Source organism: Canis lupus, chromosome 27 (assembly GCF_011100685.1).
Source record: "Canis lupus familiaris isolate Mischka breed German Shepherd chromosome 27, alternate assembly UU_Cfam_GSD_1.0, whole genome shotgun sequence".
NCBI classification, from domain to species: domain Eukaryota; kingdom Metazoa; phylum Chordata; class Mammalia; order Carnivora; family Canidae; genus Canis; species Canis lupus.
This window is the reverse complement of record NC_049248.1, coordinates 1,954,765-1,973,476: the sequence shown is the minus strand read 5'-3', so window position 1 is coordinate 1,973,476 and position 18,712 is coordinate 1,954,765. Positions and strand designations below refer to the sequence as shown.

General features: G+C 41.1%; 1 protein-coding gene across 20 annotated transcripts in view; it reads left to right on the top strand.

Annotated features, from left to right (window-relative positions):
* The window catches only part of CACNA1C (calcium voltage-gated channel subunit alpha1 C), a 747,770-nt gene that overhangs the window by 61,893 nt on the left and 667,165 nt on the right, over positions 1-18,712 (top strand). The window lies entirely within an intron of this gene.

The window sequence follows — 18,712 nt, the reverse complement described above, 5'->3', positions numbered from 1 at the left end:
TTCTTGGCAACAATGCCATCATGTAGATTAGGAGAGCAATAAGTAAGTGTCATTTCATAATGTTGAGGTGTTCTGTTTGTTAACTTGATGAGTTCCTTGTCTATAAGGATGAACATCTGAACTCTAGAAGAGAGATTAAAAAAATAACATCACCATCCTAATCAGGTCCAATAATTCACATTTTAAGGTTGGATCTAAAGCTGAAGAATTTCTGGCATCCTTCCTTGGAATCAATTACAGTCAATTTCATCACATTTTACATCAGTTAAAGGAACATTGTCAAGATCAAATCTTGCCCAACATAAATGTCTTTTGTTTTAATTTCCTTACCCTCATAAACCAAGAACTTCATAGACTACTGTGCCAAAAACATATTTTTCAAGCCAAATTTTGCGGGTTCAGTCTCTATTTGGGCTGTGGTGAGGAAAGCAGCAGCCTCCCTTTCCTGATCCCACATGGTTACCTGTACTGTTTTGGTCCTTCTTCATGATTCTCAGGTGTGCCCTGGACTCTGCCTTCTGTCTGCATACAGGGGTCTGTGCCCTGTTTTCTCAGGTGCTTAAGAAGTTGTCTTTCTTTATTGATGGGATTATTTGTGCTAATCTTTCCAGAGGACAGGCATGGGCCACAGCAGGGCAGAGAAACAGGCAGGGCAAGCAGCCAGAGATCTGATGAGCAACAGAGCCTGAGCAGGACAAGGCCATGCTCCACAGGTCTGAAGCTGTGTACAAGCCACCCTGTAGGTCCAGGCACCCTGTAGGTCCAGCGTCAACTCAGAGAAGTTGAACTCAGAGTAGCTGAGGCAGAAAGGATCCAACGTGGACTTTAATACAACAGGTGAGTTAGGCAGCCAGCAAGAGGACCAACAGCAGGTTGGGACATGCCCATGAGTTTAGGTTCCAAAGCAGAAGCAAGCTTTGTCTTGACCTCTTTGACCTTCTCATTGTTCCCTGTGATGGGCAAGAACCCACAGGTGTGTACTTGCTGCTGAGGGCAAGACAGGTCTCCACAGGTGTAACTTATTCCTGATTAAGGATGGACAGAGAGGCCTAGACCTTTTCATAGGTCTCCTAACATGCGTTGCTAATGAGATTTTGTTCCTCATTGTGGCCCTGCTATGTAAAATACCCATGGCCATTCCTGGTCTCCACCAGGCAGACCCTCTCCTCCTCCTCAAAATTGGAATATCCAAAGGGTCAGACACCTTTTCATTCTCTTAGGGGCCCAACCTGGATTCTTTCTCATCACTATGATCTCAGTATGGGGAAACTTGAGCTTATCCATATTTTTGCTTCCCTGAGCCTTCTGGTGTCCAGGTGAGCTTGAGTTGGCTAAATGGTGGGCCAGGTTCCTTAGCACACAGGTAGGCAGCATGGTGAATATAGAGTTGAGCTGAGTTCTCCAGGATAGACCATTTGGAAGACAATGCTTTCCTGGCTCCCATCCTTCCTTCCTTGTCCCATGTCTTTGGGCAGAAGAAAGTTGAAGAATAAGTTTCTTTTTATATCCACCCTTATTTTCTATGGACGTAAAGTTTGAAAGTAAGTCCACTTGAGCCTCTGCCTCTTTTCCTCTCTGGCTTCCCCTTATTCCAGAGCAAAGGTTTTGAATGCACAACAGAATACTGGGGAGACTTACAAATCCTAATGCCCAGGCTGAACTCCTAACTGATTAAATCAGCACCTCTGGGGTGGGTCCCAGGCACAGGCCTGCTTATGCTCTTCCAGGGGACAGCCATGGTTGGGAACCCAAACTGTAGTGAAACTTTACGACAGTGGCCTGGCCAGAGCAGTCTTGGCCAACCCAGGCATCCCTCTGCTTCCCCTTTCTGCACAGAATCAGCAGGACGCCAGGCTTTGCTGCGGGTTCAGTTCAGCATCTGAGGCAGCACAACCCTTCAGAGTTTGACTTCTACTCCTCAATTGTCTAGCACGCAATCCCAACCCTGCCACTCTCTGTGCTGTTTCTTCACATACGAGTGGGGCTGGTAGCTGCCCAGGCCGTGTAACCACCTGCCCAGGTGGTTGTAAGGATTCTCTGAGTTATTGTATATAAGAGATTTAAAGGAACATGTCCTATAGAGGTGCTAAATGTTATTATCTTTCATAGAATGATTTGTTTTCATAAAACTTTATTGTTGGACATAAACTTTGCCTCTTGGTGGTTTCTCTTTTGTCCTAGTGTCAATTTCCTATCAAAGACAAAGTGCTTCCCCCTTCATTTTCTCCTATATTCTCTCTCTCTCTCTCTTTTTTTAAGACTTATTTATTTTAGAGAGAGAGAGAGTGCAGGGGGAGGGGCAGAGGGAGAGGATCTCAAGTAGACTCTGCTGAGCGTGGAGCCTGATGTGGGGCTATATCTCACCATCCTGAGATCATGACCTGAATCGAAATCAAGAGTCAGATGCTTAGCTGACTGAGCCATCCAGGCACCTCTTTTCTCTCCTACATTTGGAAGGTTCTAGAGTATGTGGAAGTTAATTCTATCTCAGTGGGAAACAAGCTTTAATATCTCCTTGGATTTCCTCATATAGCCAAAAAAAATTTTTGGTACCATTTGCAATACAGATGGCTCAGTGGTTTTCTTTTCTTTTCTTCTTTTTAAAAAAAATTCCCTTGAAGAGTTCAAGTCCTGTTCAACCCTTCCTGAGAGGCCCTGAGAGTGAACAATGGCAGGCTCAGGGGAGAGAAGGCACTTGTGTTTAGTCTCACCACGAATATGTAACCGTCATGTTTGTTTGCTATTTCTTTATCCTGGAGACAAATGGTCTCTCTCTCTCTCTCTCTCTCTCTCTCTCTCTCTCTCCTCCTCTCTGTATATGTGTGTGTTTTGTGCGGCAAGAAAGTTTAACCCCTAGCTCCCATTCGGACCCCCTCCTTGCTGCAAACTCTGTGCAGGTTGACACAGATGTGAGTGAGGGACATTGTCTGCCTGAGTCCTGGCAGCTGGAGATGGAGGGCATGTTGTGGTGGGGGGTGGGGTGGGGGAATTTCCTGCCATCTCAAACACCCATCCCTCTCTTTCCCAGGCTTAGGTTTCATCTGAGTGTCTATATCATAATGACTCCCATCGGCCTCAGTGTCACAGACTGTCGCTAACATGAGCATCAGCCTGTCACCTTCCCCAACTTGGGCCTCCTCCAGGCAGGAGGCTCAAGCACGTGCTTATCAGTGGCACACATTGAGAAAGAACTCCAATGCTCTTGCAAAGGACTTTTAAAAAATGGACTTAGCATCTTGGTTTTTCTTCCTTTACTAACTAAACCTGCCAAATGCATCTTTAAATGAAGTCAAAGTTAGGACAATTGATGTTTCAGAATAATTGACAAGCATGAAAACCTGCTGGAAACAGCAAGGTTATTAGGCAGATGAGTTTGTGGGTGTTCAGATGTGAATTAAACCAATCCATTTCATTTGTTTGGTGTTCATTGGAGATGCAATATTTTTATGCAGGAGCTGTGAAAGGAGACACAGTTCAGTGGTGTTTATTAGTGACCTTGTCTTGTCCTCTGAATTATGGACAGGCAGCTCAGAACATCAGGAGGTGGTGCTAACAGTTGTGCCATGCTTTCTGTGTATTCTATATCCGTGAGGTGTTGCTGCCATCTCGGGCTTGGATTTTGAAGTAGAGAAAGTGAATGTGGCTTTTCAAATCAGAAGTATTTATAGAACTAGGTTCTGATTTAACAATAGCTGCAGGCCTTATGCTAGAAATAATAACACAAATCAGGAAAGAGAGAGAATCTCTCTCCCTATAAAACACCTCCCCCGTCCCTGTCGACAGTGTTTACTTTTTTTGGGTGTCTTTATGACAAATTAAGGGTTTGCCAATCTGATCAAAAGGGTTTTAAACTGAAGATAGGGGTGATGGAAGTAAATGCCAAACCAACCCTATGGCACTGATAGTAGTATGGGGTTGGCATACTGATGTAGCTGAACTCTCCCTGAGGGTATCCCACTGACTTAGTCTGCGTCTAGAGAGGGGGTACGTGGGCTACACAGCTCCTAATTTATAAGGAATCCTGGGGCATGTGTGGGCAGCACCTCCTGCAAGTGGAGCCTAGTCTCTGTGTCCAGCTGGCTCTTCTTTCTGGCTCCTGACATGGGTGCCCCATTATGCCCACTCACACACAGTGGCCTTTACCCTGCTCACACGAGCAGACACTGTCTGAGCTGCACATCTATCCTGGAATTCTGCATGGGGCTCAGGCCCCTGACACCTCTGGAACCTAGAACATGGGTCCCCTTTCCCCTCCAGATCCAGGCTACTTTTATGCCTTAAAAATGCAGAAGTCTGACTATACCTTCTTTCCTGGAAAATTGAGCTTTATTCCCACCCTTCTATGCTAAATGCCTCCTGGGATCTTACTATCCTTAAGGGGTCAGGGGCATCATCTCCAGGGCCTCAAGGGTTACTCATAATTCCAAGAGTGAACATTTTCTAGCAATCTCATGCTAAAACAGATGAGAAAAACAACAACAAAATTACAGATTCCATCCCTCTGTTGTATCATATTCCTCGCCCCCACAATTCAGCAATTGTCTCACCACAGAGAGGAGAGTAATATGGCCGAAATGCTCAGGAAGTACAGAAGATCCAGTTGCCAAAGAAGCTAATAGAACCGTAGGCCCCCTGAATAGAAGTATTATGTGCAAAATGAAGGTGGCGGTGGTTTGTTCTGCCCCAGTCACCACCCTGGGCGACAGCACAACTTTGGTAGCCTGTTTTGAGAGGAACACTGATCGAGAAAGAGATGAGGATGGAGAGGATGTGAAAGTAGCTTGTGTTTTAGCTTAGAAAACAAAAGATTGATGGAGAAGGGAGGAAGATTTTATATATTACTTAGTATATTATCTATATTGCCTCTCTATATTAATGGTCTGTATTCTAATATTTATTAATAATAGCAGTAGCATTTTTGAATATCTGCTATGTCTCAGACTTTTGGGATGCATTAACTAGTCTTAGTCCTTGCAATAACCCTGTTGGGTACAGGTGATGAAACTGGAGAGGTTAAATGACTTACCCAAACTCCCACACTTAGTAAGTAGCAAAGCTAAGATTCATATCCAAAGGCCAGGTTCCATTTTCCATGTCTCCCTGGTATGTGGAAGACAGTGTGCTTTTTTTTGCATGGTGCCAGAGAACTAAATTAGAGCCACAAGGAAGAAATCAAAGCAACAGAAATTCAAGTCGACATTAGGAAGAACTTTCTCATCGTCACAGGAGTACAGAGATGAAATGAATAAATCAACCACACTTGACTTTCTGGGTGCTCAGTGGTCTTCAGGCACAGGCTGAAGGGCTGATATGGAAGGTACAGTGAGGGTTATTTAATATTATAAGAAGGAAAAAAATATTATAAGAAGGAGTCAGCAGATGACCCCTAATGATCCTTTCTATTTTATTAGTCTGTTTAAAGTAACCTTCCCCCATCACCGCCAGACACACAAGCTAAAAGAGGAGATGTTGGACCAATAGCCAATTACTTAGAAATAATTCTAGGACTAATTGTGCCATCTAGTGTTATTAAAGCTTGTAGTTTCTCTCTCATTCATACATTCATTCATTCACTTACTCAACATATATTTTTCTGAGTGCCTACCATGTTCTAGGACCTAGATGGATACATGCTAGTGAATAACACAGAGTTACTCCCATCAAGGACTTGTCTATAGACTGGATAGGCAGAGAGATGTGTAAACAGGTGATTTTAAGTCTATTATAAACATAATTAGGGAATTACCGGAGGATGCTGAGGGATTCCAAACACACCTAAGTGGAAACAACTCGGGAGCCAGCAAGGTGAAGGGGTGAAAAAGAAAAAAAGAGGTCTAGGCAGAGAAAACAGCACGCGTAAGAGACCTGGAAGCCTGAAGTCCCCGGTCCAGCCCAGTCTTGCACTTCAAGTGCGAGCGCCCCCTGCTGGTGCAGGTGGATCTCAGCGTCCCGGCAGGGCTGGGTCTCCCCGGGTCTCCGCTGGGGTACAGCGGGGTCTCTGCAGAGGATGTTCAGGGCTGCTTCAAGACAATGTCCCCTGCTGCTCCAAAACTTGCACGTTAAAGTCCTGCAAAGAGGCTGTTTGCCCTGACATTTTCACTAGGCCAGAGCCATTTTGAATTTCTCCACAGAAATGGGGGGGAACCATTCTTCTTATGCTTTGTCACTGACATAGTGACAGGGATGCTTGTGTCTGTGTTTCTTGGAGTCCCTTGGTTCTGCTGGCATCAGCTGCAGTTCATTAGACTCATATGGCTGGGAGGGGGCAGGGGGCATTATAGGGGGCCGGAGTGGGGCAGGGGAGAACTTGGAAACTGACATCTCCATTTCTTCCAGCTCCCTTCTTCCCCCCATCCTCCAGAAACCCCGGTACAAATCTCTTCCATGCAGACACCTTCCCACCTCATGCAGACAGGGCCGGCCCTCTACCCTCTCAACAACGTGGACACGTCTGAATCCCAGTGAGGGGCACAGCCCAGATTCAACCTGGGATCCTCATGATGTGTCTCTATATCCAGGTGTGACTATAGAACCCAAAAATTTGACAGGTAAGGAGATCATGTCATCATTTTCTTACCTCCAAGGCAGGACTGTACTTACACCATCTCAGACAGATGGTTAACTGTCCTATTTTAAAAGATCTCTAGGGAGGACGATTTCACAATTCCCCATGGCTGTCTATCCTAGTATTTAATCATCTTCATTACCAGTGAGTTCTTCTTTAGGCTGCATCTATTTTTTTTTTTGTATTGCATTTTTTTTTTATTTATTTTTATTGGTGTTCAATTTACTAACATACAGAATAACACCCAGTGCCCGTCACCCATTCACTCCCACCCCCCGCCCTCCTCCCCTTCTACCACCCCTAGTTCGTTTCCCAGAGTTAGCAGTCTTTACGTTCTGTCTCCCTTTCTGATATTTCCCACACATTTCTTCTCCCTTCCCTTATTTTCCCTTTCACTATTATTTATATTCCCCAAATGAATGAGAACATATAATGTTTGTTTTAGGCTGCATCTAAATCTCTTTGGTTGTGATTTAAGTCTTGTTCCTTGAGGGTATATGCTGTGGATCTTCTGCTTTAGGGGAGGGGAGAATTCTGGTCCTAATTTTGCAGCCTTAGGAATCATCCATTCTATTTTGACACCCTTCTTTGGGGTTTATTATTATTATTTTTAAATTCATAAACCTGAGGGTTGAGTCAGGGATGATTTCCAAGGAGTCTTCTAGCTCTAAAAGCTGTAACAGCTCACACTAAAAGTGCTGCACAGGTATCCTGTGTGATTCAATATTCTCTGGGAAAAATAATTGTTTGTTGTGTGAAAAGGTTGTAGCTGAAATTTGAAATGATGCCATATAGACCTAGTCCAGAAAGCTACCTTTCTGTTAGTGACATAGAGTGGGACGATAGGAAGGAATGAACAATGGAGGGGCTGCTGTCACTCAGCCGGACCTTTTAGAGTCTCTGCAGGGTATGCACATGGCCATCCGTTTTGGAGGGTGTTGCACCAGCCTCTAGCTCCTGACAGCTGAGAAAGTGAATGCCCAGAGGAGGGCAGTTGTACAGTAGGCTAGATTTTCACCCTGCCTATCCTTGCCTATCTTTAAAAAGTCAATGCTCTAGGTAGGATGATACCTTAAGCCATTATCATGTAACCTTTTCCTGGCCCGAGAAAAGAGTTGTTGCAGACTCACTGTGGTTAGTACGGGAGGATTCAGGACCCTTGAAGATGGAGGTTTGCCAGGAACAAAGACAAAGACTCCACACAAAAAGCAAGAGGATGCTGAAGACAAACTTTACTTATTTCCCTTTTATTTTTTTCAAAGCATTCTTGTCTGCTATCTTTGGTATATGTGTCCAGAGGACAGCTTGCTTAAGGCTGGTGGTATTAGTTAGCTCACTTAAGGGAAGAGTTGTCAGGCACAGTTTATCCCATGCAGAGTTTTACCAGCTAAGCTTGCTGAGCTTCTGGCCTCATCCATACAGATTTTCCTCTACTTATAATAGGGCTATGTCCTGATACATCAGTTTTAAAGTGAAAATACCATAAGTCAAAAATGCATTTAATATACCTAACCTCCTGAACATCATAGCTTAGCCTACCTCACCTTAAATGTGCTCAGAACACTTACATTAACCTACAGTCAAGCAAAGTTATCTAATACAAAGTTTATTTTATAATAAAGTGTTGAATATCTCATGTAATGTGTTGAATATGGTACCTAAAGTGAAAACCAGGATGATTTTAAGTGTATCAGCGGTTTACCCTGTGATCATGGGGCCAACTGCTGCTGCCCAGCATCCCAAGACAGAGGACCCTATCGCATATTGCTAGTGTAGGAAAAGATCCAAAATTCAAAATTTAAAATCCAAAATTCAAAATACAGTTTCTACTGAAAGCATATCACCTTAGCACCTTCTTAAAGCCAAGAAATCTTAAGTTGAATCATCTTGAGTTGGGGACTGTTGGTCCATAGGAGTGAATGCAGCTTCAGTCAATGACTGGATCACATTGCGAGATGGATTAACCTGCCATTCACTTGTATACTCTTACCTCCTCAAGCTCTTTAAAAGGATACAGAAATAAAGAATTCATTGTTGGGTAGGCATGAGAGGAATTTTAATCTTCTGGAAATGTAAATGTAGATTTTCTCTTGCTTTTATTACTGGTATCATCAAACAGCACTGGACTCTGTCTGCTGACAGCCATTCTTTTATTACTTCAGACTTAGCTAGAAGTTAAAGTGTATTAAGGACCCAACTCAGTCTTAAAATTGTTTGTTCAAAGTTGTAGGGTACTTAGATGGCTATGTGCTGTATGATTCCAACTATATAATATCTGGAAAAGGTAAAACTATAGACACAGTAAAAAGATCAGTGGTTGGGGTGGGGAAGAGATGTATAGGCAAATGAAGAGGAATTTTAGGGCCGAGGAAATACTCTGTATGATATTATAATGATGGATGTAGTCATTATACATTTGTCCAAACCCACTGAATGTACAACACTGGGAATTACCTCTTTTTTTTGGGGGGGGGGGAATGACCTCTTAGGTAAACTTTGGATTTGGGGTAATTACGCTGTGTCAATATAGGTTCATCCTCAGTAAAAAAAATTATATATATATATATATATATATATATATATACACACACACACATACACATACCACTCTGGTGAAGGATGTTGGTAATGAGTGAGGGGGTGGGTATACGGGAAAAAAGAAATCTCTGTTCTTTCCTCTTAATTTTATGGTAAACCCAAAACTGCTCTAAAAACAAAACAAAGTAAAACAAAAACAAAATAGCAACAAAAAGATCATTGGGCATACAAAAAATTGTCTTGGGTGTCTGAAGGGGAGAAAAAAGGCAGGATGGTCTTACCTGGATGCAAGTCTCCTGGGAATGAGCGTGTGCAGAATTAGGTGGGGGTGTATTGCAGAGCTAGTTCTTAGTGCTGTACAGAAAAGTCAGGAAAGAATTTAAATTAGCTAAAGATTCTAACCATTCTCCACCTGATGAATAGCACAAAGTTTTGAAAATACCTGAGCCTTCTATGCAACCTTTCATTTCTCAAAGCTTGGGGACTGGCAGCTTTAGCCTTCTCTAGGACCTCATAAGAGAAATTCAGGGTCTCAGGCTCCACCCCAGACTATGGAATCAGTCTGTAGTTTAACAAGACCCCCAGCTGATTCCTGTGATATTAAAATTCAAGGAGCACTGAAAAATAGGGTCCTTCCAGGTAGATTCTTAGCACACTGATTCCAGGCAAAATTGTGAAGTAGTTCTTCTTTGAGCCCACCAGCCTACTTTATGATAGTTTTTTCTCTCATTCAAGCTTCTTTCTCCCTCTATTCCCTTCCACTCTCATCCCCTCCTCCCTGGACCACCTTTCCCCCAGAAGCCCAGACAGAGAGACAAATAACAAAGACTATGCACTCAGTATGGCCCAGTACAAAAAAAAAGACATGAGAAGATAATTCATTTTAAATTGTTAATGACTTCAAAACTTGAGCAGTTATTTTTTTTAAAGATTTATTTATTTATTTTAGGGGCAGAGGGGCAAAGGGAGAGAGAGAAAGAGAGAGAGAGAATATAATTAGACTACCCACAGAGCACAGAGCCTGACATGGGGCTCGATTTCATGACCCTGAGATCATGACCTGAGCCAAAATCAAGAGTCCATCACTTAACCAGCTGAACCACCCAGGCACCTGGATGAGTTCTTTTTCACTGGGATGTTGTAATCTAAAATAGGATACTTGGGGCGCCTGGGTGGCTCAGTTGGTTAAATGAGATTCTTGATTTCAGCTCAGTTCACGATCTCAGGGATGTGAGATCCAGACTCACTGTGGGCTCTGTGCTGGGTGCGGAGCCTGCTTAAGATTCTCTCTCCCTCTCCCCTCCACTCTACACATGTTTGTGTGTGCTATCTCTCTCTCTCTCTCTCTCCTCTCTCTCTCTCTCTCAGAAGAAGGATATTTAACAAATCACTAATCTAAAGATTGTTTTTCTATTTGTTGAAATTGAGTCACTGTGGCACTCTGATGGAGACTGTAGGGGATAGGGTGACTTCCTTAATCACTCACTTGACACTTTGTGGGCAACCACTTAACTACATAACAGACTGATCTTTACTGAAAGGATGATCCCTAAGGCTTCTCAGACTGGTAAGTTCTCACTATTACTCAGAGACACTAAGTTCTTAGTGCTGCATCTCAGATACTTCTTTCTCATTTATATTATTTTGATTTACTTGGCCACTTGTGATACAAAGACCAGGTTTAAAAATAAGCATTGGATGTTAGGAGGGTTTTGATTAGCCAAAGAAACATGAGAGAATCCTTGGGGTGCCTGGCTGGCTCAGTCAGTAGAACATGCAACTCTTGATCTTGGGGTTGTGAGCTTGAGCTCCACGCCAGGCCTTTAAAAAATATGAAAAAAAGAAAAAATAAGAGAATTGTTGAGATATGATTCTTGGAACTAGCTGGACCCATGCTTAACAGTGTGCTAGTGGCTTGCTAGGCAGCTCTGACATGTGATGACTGCTAATATGTTTTTGTGTCCATTTTCTTTCCAGTTACTGTAGGAACAGATCTGACTTGCATGATATTTCCCCTTTTTATTGCTTGATCTGATTTTTCTTTCATTTAAATCATGTCCTAGAGATGGAATTCAACATCACAGCAACTCCCTGACTGTCCTGGGCCCAAATTTTTAAGATGTGAAATCCCTAAACGTGAATTTTGTCAATATGTGCTAGTAAAAGACAGATGCTGGGAAAAGGAAATGGATAAGTCCAGGTATTACAGATGAAACATTGGCAAATGCAAGGATTGCAAGTGTTATGTAAGTAAACACAGGTTTTATAGATAGGAAATTGCAAAAGACAGATACTGCAAGTGATGGTCTTTGGGGTCAATAGCCCCTTGTATGTAACAGGGGCCTTGTAGCAGAAAAATAAGAGTAAAAACTTGCACACAGAGTCCCAGATCCCTAGAAGAGGGTCTTTTTAGCTAGGTAGCTCATTAAACAATGATAAGAGGACAAGTGAAACAATTTCCTTTTAATCTAATCTCTGTGGGTAACCTACCAGGGAGCTTTGTCAGGAACATTAGCTACCAGCTCAAGGCCAGCCTTTCATGTAGATACTTTTGTGAAATGATTGTGGGAAGTAGGGCAGGTTTTCTGGTCCTAAAATATCTCCTCTATAAGCCTGCAACATGTCTGAAATTGCACCATTAGCAATATATTCCTTTGGATGAATGCTAACACATCCAGAGATTGATAGAACATTCATTCATTCATTCATCAAATGTTTCTTAAGCACTTAATATAAGCCAAACACTATTCTTGGGAATGGAAATTTAAAGGCAAATAGAAATGGTTCTTGCCCTTGAAATGCTCAAAGTCCAGTCAAAGGGACAGGAGGTAAACAAATAACTCAAATAAACAAATAATAATTAGCAATACAACTGGTGCTTTCATAAAGATTACTACAAGGCTCTATGGGGGACAGAGGAAGAGAAGGCTCATCTGCCTAAACAGGTCTGAAGAGCCTTCGGGACATGACTCTTGAGCTGAGTCTTATAGGTTGCAAAAGATGCCAGGCAGATGACAGACAAGTGTCACACAGATGGTAAGGATGAAAGATGGCAACTTGAACGTGGGAGAGAAGGTATGCAGGATGATTTTGGACCATGAGGCCCTGTAAGCAGGAGGGAGCATCCCTGTGTCTGAGTAGGGGAATATAGACTTGAGTTCCCATGAAACATCATGTGGGTGTTAGATGCCCATATGTGTTCAGGGAGTGCTTCTGGAGATGAGGGAGGGGGAATATGGCAGGATTTATGCCCAGAGATGGAGAATGGCAGAGACCAATCTGTCTACTTGATCATTTTGTTGAAGGCATGATAGCACCAGGTTTCTCTTTCAAGTTAGCCCCTCTTCACTTAACCTTTTGCCACCCATATGCTGCTTTCCTATCCACATGACTTCAGTAATGAGAGGGTTAACCATTAGATTTTTTTTTTTTTGAGGTTGGACACGTAAACTCCATCTTTTAATTTTTTTAATTTATAATTTGGGCATTTAAAAAGCTATTGAATATGGCTTAAATGAGTTCTTTGTGTAATGGGAAATGTTTTAAGCTCCATGCTTACCAAAACTTGTGTAACATTGATCAGTCCCAGGAAATGGAGCTTGCTCTGCCACCTGCAGAACAATCCATCTTGATGGGACCTTAGCTAAATGAATAAACTTGACAGAAAATAATTTAGTAATTTAGTCGATCTAACTTCTCCCTGTACAAGATTGCTTTCAGAGTTTTCAGGGAAATTTTCAAGCAGAAAATGGTTACTGGGATAAAACCAATGAAATTGAATTTGTCTTTCATGAGAAATTTGGCAAATTTGGTTATCAAATTCTATAGGCTGGGTAGTGTGGACATGTTGAATACTCCTGACTTCTGCTTCTGAAGAATTGATTTCAAGTATCTTCTCTTCAAACAGATGATGGACTCTTACATAAGAAGTGGTGGCCAACTGTTTCCTTTTTTCAAAAAAAGGGTTAAAAGACAAAAAGTAAGAACTGGAATTGTGCTTAATGATACTTAGGTTGGACCAGAAGTGATTAATGGGTGCTACCACAGATTGTCAAAGATGATTTAAAATTCCATCTTCCTGCAACACCTGGTTGGCTCAGTCAGTTGAGTGTCTGACTCTTGATCTCAGTTTAGATCTTGATCTCGTGAGTTCGAGCCCTGTGTTGGGCTCCACATTTGGCATGGGGCCTGCTTAAAATAAAATAAATAAATAAAAATTTAAAAGTCCATTTTCCTGGTAGTAAATAACCTGCTATTTTTCTACTTTCACTCACCACATATTTTCATGTTAATACTTTGTATTATACTGAGAGCCCTCTCCTTAGGTGTTTCCCAGTTTATGGTTGGGAGAATGGATATTCAAAGAACATAAGAGACTTGCCAGAGTTACACAGCCAGGTAGGAAGAGATACAAGCTTTGAACCCAGAGTAAATTCTAGTAAGTAACCCTTTTGGCTCCTAGACGGTAAATGAAAATATGAGAGATTCAGATCTGTTCAATAAATCCTGACCAAAGACCAGAACTGAGAGAATTTCTTCTGAGGCTGAGAAAGTCCAATCTCAAGTTGTTCAAAGGGTAGACACAGGCAGTGAAATCCCAGGGTCTGCTCTTTTGGACCTTTATGGATTAAAGACATACTTGAAAATCGAACAATCCTGTCATGGAATAAAACACAAATAATCTAGGGTCAAAAAGACTCCTCGGGAGTGTTTGGACATTCTCTGTACTCTCTGGGATAACAAAAGACAGGACCATATGACACTTAGCATTTCTTTCTCTAAGAATCTCAAGATTAAAAACCTTGAGAAGGGAGGCAAATTGCTCAAGATCATGTTGGGGATAGAACAACAGAGAAATCAGAGATGTTAATTTGTTTCACAAATGTGTACTTACACTCTCAGCACTTATGTTGGTAGCCTGCCTCTCCTGAAGAGCAACGTGCATTAGTGCTCAGGGGCAGGGCCAGCCTATCAACTGCCTCCCGGCTTGGGCCTCCAAAGGCCTCAGCCATTGCTGAATGAGTCCCTACCCGGCTTTGCTTGCACCTCCCCCCAAGAGTTTTGAAAAAGTATGTGCCTCATTATACATTTTCAAGTTCACATCCCAGAATTTTCATGATAAGTTTAAATGGTTGTAAATGATGCAATTTCTGGTGCTTTGTAGATCTTGACAGTTTAAAATAAAATAAAATTGTTGCATCCCTCTTTAAAAAGTTTCCAATGAAATATAAACACCATTGCTATTTGAAACCTTCTATTATCCATTCAAAAATATTATCTAAAAGCTCTTTTTTAAACAAAGATTTTGCATCATTTCTTTTTCACCATAGAAACATATTTCCATTCCATTTCCTTCATAAAAGTTTACCCTGATGCAATATATTTTTTATACCAAAAAGTCTTTATTGATTATGCAATCATAGTATTCTGTGACAAAAACAGGTATATAAATTTAAATTTAAGTTACAAAAACTTTCTTGTGACCATAAGGCTTGGTGCTACAAGTTTCTTCTGGGTTGAATTATTAATATTAATATTATTAGTATATTAATATTATTAGTATACAACTGAGCAAAATAAGTACATTATAAGCTTTTTTAAAAATTCAAGTATAATTAACATACACTATTTCAACAGTATAGCGTTTCAACAATTCTATACATTTCTCAGTGTTCATCAGGATAAGTGTTCCACCTATCCCCCTACCCACCTCCCCTTTGGCAACTACCAGCTGGTTCTCTGTATTTAAGAGTCTGTTTTTTACTTGTCTCTTTTTTCCTTTTGTTCTTTTGTTTCTTAAATTCCACATATGAGTGAAATGATATGGTGTTTTTCTTTCTCTGACTGATTCATTGCACTTAACATTATATCCTCTAGCTCCATCCATGTTGTTGCAAGTGGCAAGATTTCATTCTCTTTAAGGTTTAGTAATATTCCATTATGTATATAAATGTATACTATATATACATATATATATATCACATCTTCTTTATCCATCCATCTGGACACTTGGGTGGCTTCTATATTTTGCCTACTGTAAATACTGCTGCAATAACCATAGGGGGCATATATCTTTTTGAATTAGTATTTTTGGAGTTTTTTGGGTAAATGCCCAGTAGTAGAATTACTGGATCATACAGTAATTCTATTTTTAATTTTTTCAGGAAACTTCAAAAGCTTCCACAGCGGCTGTACCAATTTGCATTCCCATCAACATTGCAAGAGGGTTCCTTTTCACCATATCCTCACCAACACTTATTTGTTGTGTCTTTTTTATTTTGGCCTTTCTGATGTGTGTAAAATGATATCTTATTGTGGTTTTAATTTACATTTCTCTGATGATTAGTGATGGTGAGCATCTTTCCATGTGTCTGTTGGGCATATATATGTCTTCTTTGGAAAAATGTCTATTTGGGTCATCAGATCATCAGTAATTGAATTATTTGGGGTTTTTTTTGGTGTTTAGATGTATAAGCTCTTTATACATTTTGGCTATTAACCCCCAAGTGAAGTAATGATGAATAAAATAATGATTAACATAAAAATTAAATATCCCAAATATATGTCTTACAAAGATGGCTGGCTGGAGGGGATGGTATCTGATCAAAGGAGGCTTTCTGGACACCATATTTCAAATATTTCCTTTGGTGCCCTAGTGGGAAATGGATGTGTGCATGTGTGTTTGTGTGTGTGAAAGTGTGCCTTTCTTCTGTGGTGTAGGAGATGGATGGCTGTGAAAAGTCAGAAAAGAAAGGGAGAGTGTGGGGATCCCTGGGTGGCGCAGCGGTTTGGCGCCTGCCTTTGGCCCAGGGCGCGATCCTGGAGACCCGGGATCGAATCCCACGTCGGGCTCCCGGTGCATGGAGCCTGCTTCTTCCTCTGCCTATGTCTCTGCCTCTCTCTCTCTCTCTCTCTCTCTCTGTGTGACTATCATAAAAAAAAAAAATTTTAAAAAAAGAAAGGGAGAGTGTCAGGCAGCCTCAAGCCTCTGCCCCATGTTGTCCTCCAACCAGTGTTAAGATTGAATATATATGAAAGTTGGGGATCTGGAAACTGATTCAATTAAAACCATCCATATACTATGAGGGTAATCCATACATCAGTTTGGAGATACCATTAACTACTCCGACACTTCCCAAACTCACTTAGGAAATTGCTAGCATGTTCTTGATTCATCTAGACAAGAGTAGTTTGCATAAACTATTCAATATAAATGCAGGCATAAGTATGCTTTTACCTTCAGCATATTTTAAGAGAGAAATAGGTATTGGGGGTATTTCATCTACAGAATCAGTTGAAGTGGATACTGTCATTGATTTATCTAGAACAAATAAGAGCTATTATATGCTACATAAGTTATAAATGCTCTCAATATTACTCCATCATAAGGTCATTATGGTTACAACTTACCCTCTTATAAATTAGAATCGTTGGCTGATTTTATGCTGATTGGAATGGAACTAATCAGAATTCAACTAATCAGAACTTGGCAAAATCCTAACACACATGGGTCACACACACATACACACAGATGTTGTTTTATACTTGTCTGTTAGGACACACAAAGTCACTCATTGGGGATGGCTTCCAAATTTGGGGGGCTTAATACAATAAAGATTTATTTCTTGCTCATACTACATGTCCAGAGGGGGTTTGTGGGAGAGGTTCTGTCACACAAAGTCACTCAGGGATCTAGGCTGATGGATGCTTCTCCATCTTGTAGCTTCAGCATCTGGATTACGTGGCAGAAGAAAGAAACAGGAACTTCACACAAGGCCTTTCATCACCTCAAACTTGAAGTGACACATATCATTTCTACTTAAAATTCATTGCTCAGAACTAGTCCAGTAGTGTGTCCAAATACAGAGTGTTTGAGAAGTAGACTCTTCCATGTGCACAGAAGGGGAGGAAAACAGAATATTATTGAGATTAAATCATTGAAGAAGCTGATGTAGGTGTTACTTTATAACAAGTGTTAGTCATCTTGGGAAAGAATTATTACCAAGGTTTGGTGATAAATAATAGAGCAATACAGTTATATTCATTGCAAAAAAATGATTATAGAAACAGGATTGAGCATGAGAACAGAAAATTTGAATCTGATAATAGAAAAAGGCAAAGCTGGCAAACTGAAAGAATGAAACTTGTCTTCAAATGTAACTTTGACCTGAGATCTCTCTAGTAGATAGAGCTAGATCTTCAGGGTCATATGAAGAGATGGTTGTGAGTGTCCTGTCACACTTGAAAACTCTGCCAGGTTTTTTTTTTTTTTTTTTTTCTGCCAGGTTTTTGATTCTACCTGGCTCTACCTGGTTGTTGAATGGAAGTCATTTGGCACGTTCATGATAGTCACCATTAAGAAGATATCCTTTTTGTGGGCCATGAAAGCCCTTTGACTTTGCTTTGTCTAAGTTGTTACCTAGATGTGTCATGGAGCATTGACCTGTAATGGTGATAATATTAGTTATAACTTCTTCATCTCCTGGGACCGGGAAAACTACTTTCCAGCAATTTAGAAGAAAGAGTGACTAAGCCAGGTCTTGTTATAGGAAATTTGGGTTTACTTCCTAAGAATGTAAATATTTGGAATTATTCTTATCTGTGTAGCTTATACTGGTATTCTTGCAGATTTAGTACAGGGATGGGACTGCCTCAGGTTGACCCAAGTGTGTAGCCATAAAAGATCCCTAGCATCTAGTCATAATAGAGGACCATCTTTAAAAAAGATGTCTTAGGGAACAAACATCCCCTCCCCATTTTTTTTGGTCTAATAAAGTACCTTTCTCCCAAATGCCAGGCGAAGGGTTACCTGGTCTATATCAAGAACCAAAAATTTTCAAGGCTTTGAGAACTCGAGCCTAACATGATTTGTGATCTCGGAGGGAAGCAAGGTGGAAATTAATGCCATGGAATTACAAGAAGGATAGATGAAAGTGACAATTCAGGAAAGAATGATTCAGAGCACAGATATGAACTGAACCATTATCCACAGGTAAGAAGGAGAAAGACCAGGAGTCATGGAGAAATGACATTATGGATTGAATGCCAGCTGAAATATCAAAGGAAAGGTGAAATCATATTTCGGGAGTTATATTAATGAGAGACTGTGGATCGAACAAGAGACTTGATAGCTGCTTTCTGATGGCCAGGGAAAGAACCATGTTTTAAAGATAGTAGCGTACTTAGGATGCATTTAAGGAATGATGGAGAAGAAAACATTTATAAAGTTGGTTAGAGGGGGAAAGTTCTGGAACGTCTATTTAAGAGAACATTTTACAGTTTAGTTTGAAAAGTATTTTTTAAGGGATGCCTGGGTGGCTGAGCGGTTGAGTGTCTGTCTTTGGCTCAGGCTGTGATCCTGGAGACCCGGGATTGAGTCCCATGTCGGGCTCCTTGTATGGAGCCTGCTTCTCCCTCTGCCTGTGTCTCTGCCTCTCTCTCTCTCTCTCTCTCTCGGTCTCATAAATGAGTAAATAAAATCTTAAAAAAAAAAGAAAAACATTTTTTTGGGATGCTTGGGTAGCTCAGCAGTTGAGCATCTGCCTTCGGCTCACTCAGGGCCTGATCCCCACCAGGGATCGAGTCCTGCGTCAGGTTCCCCGCGAGGAG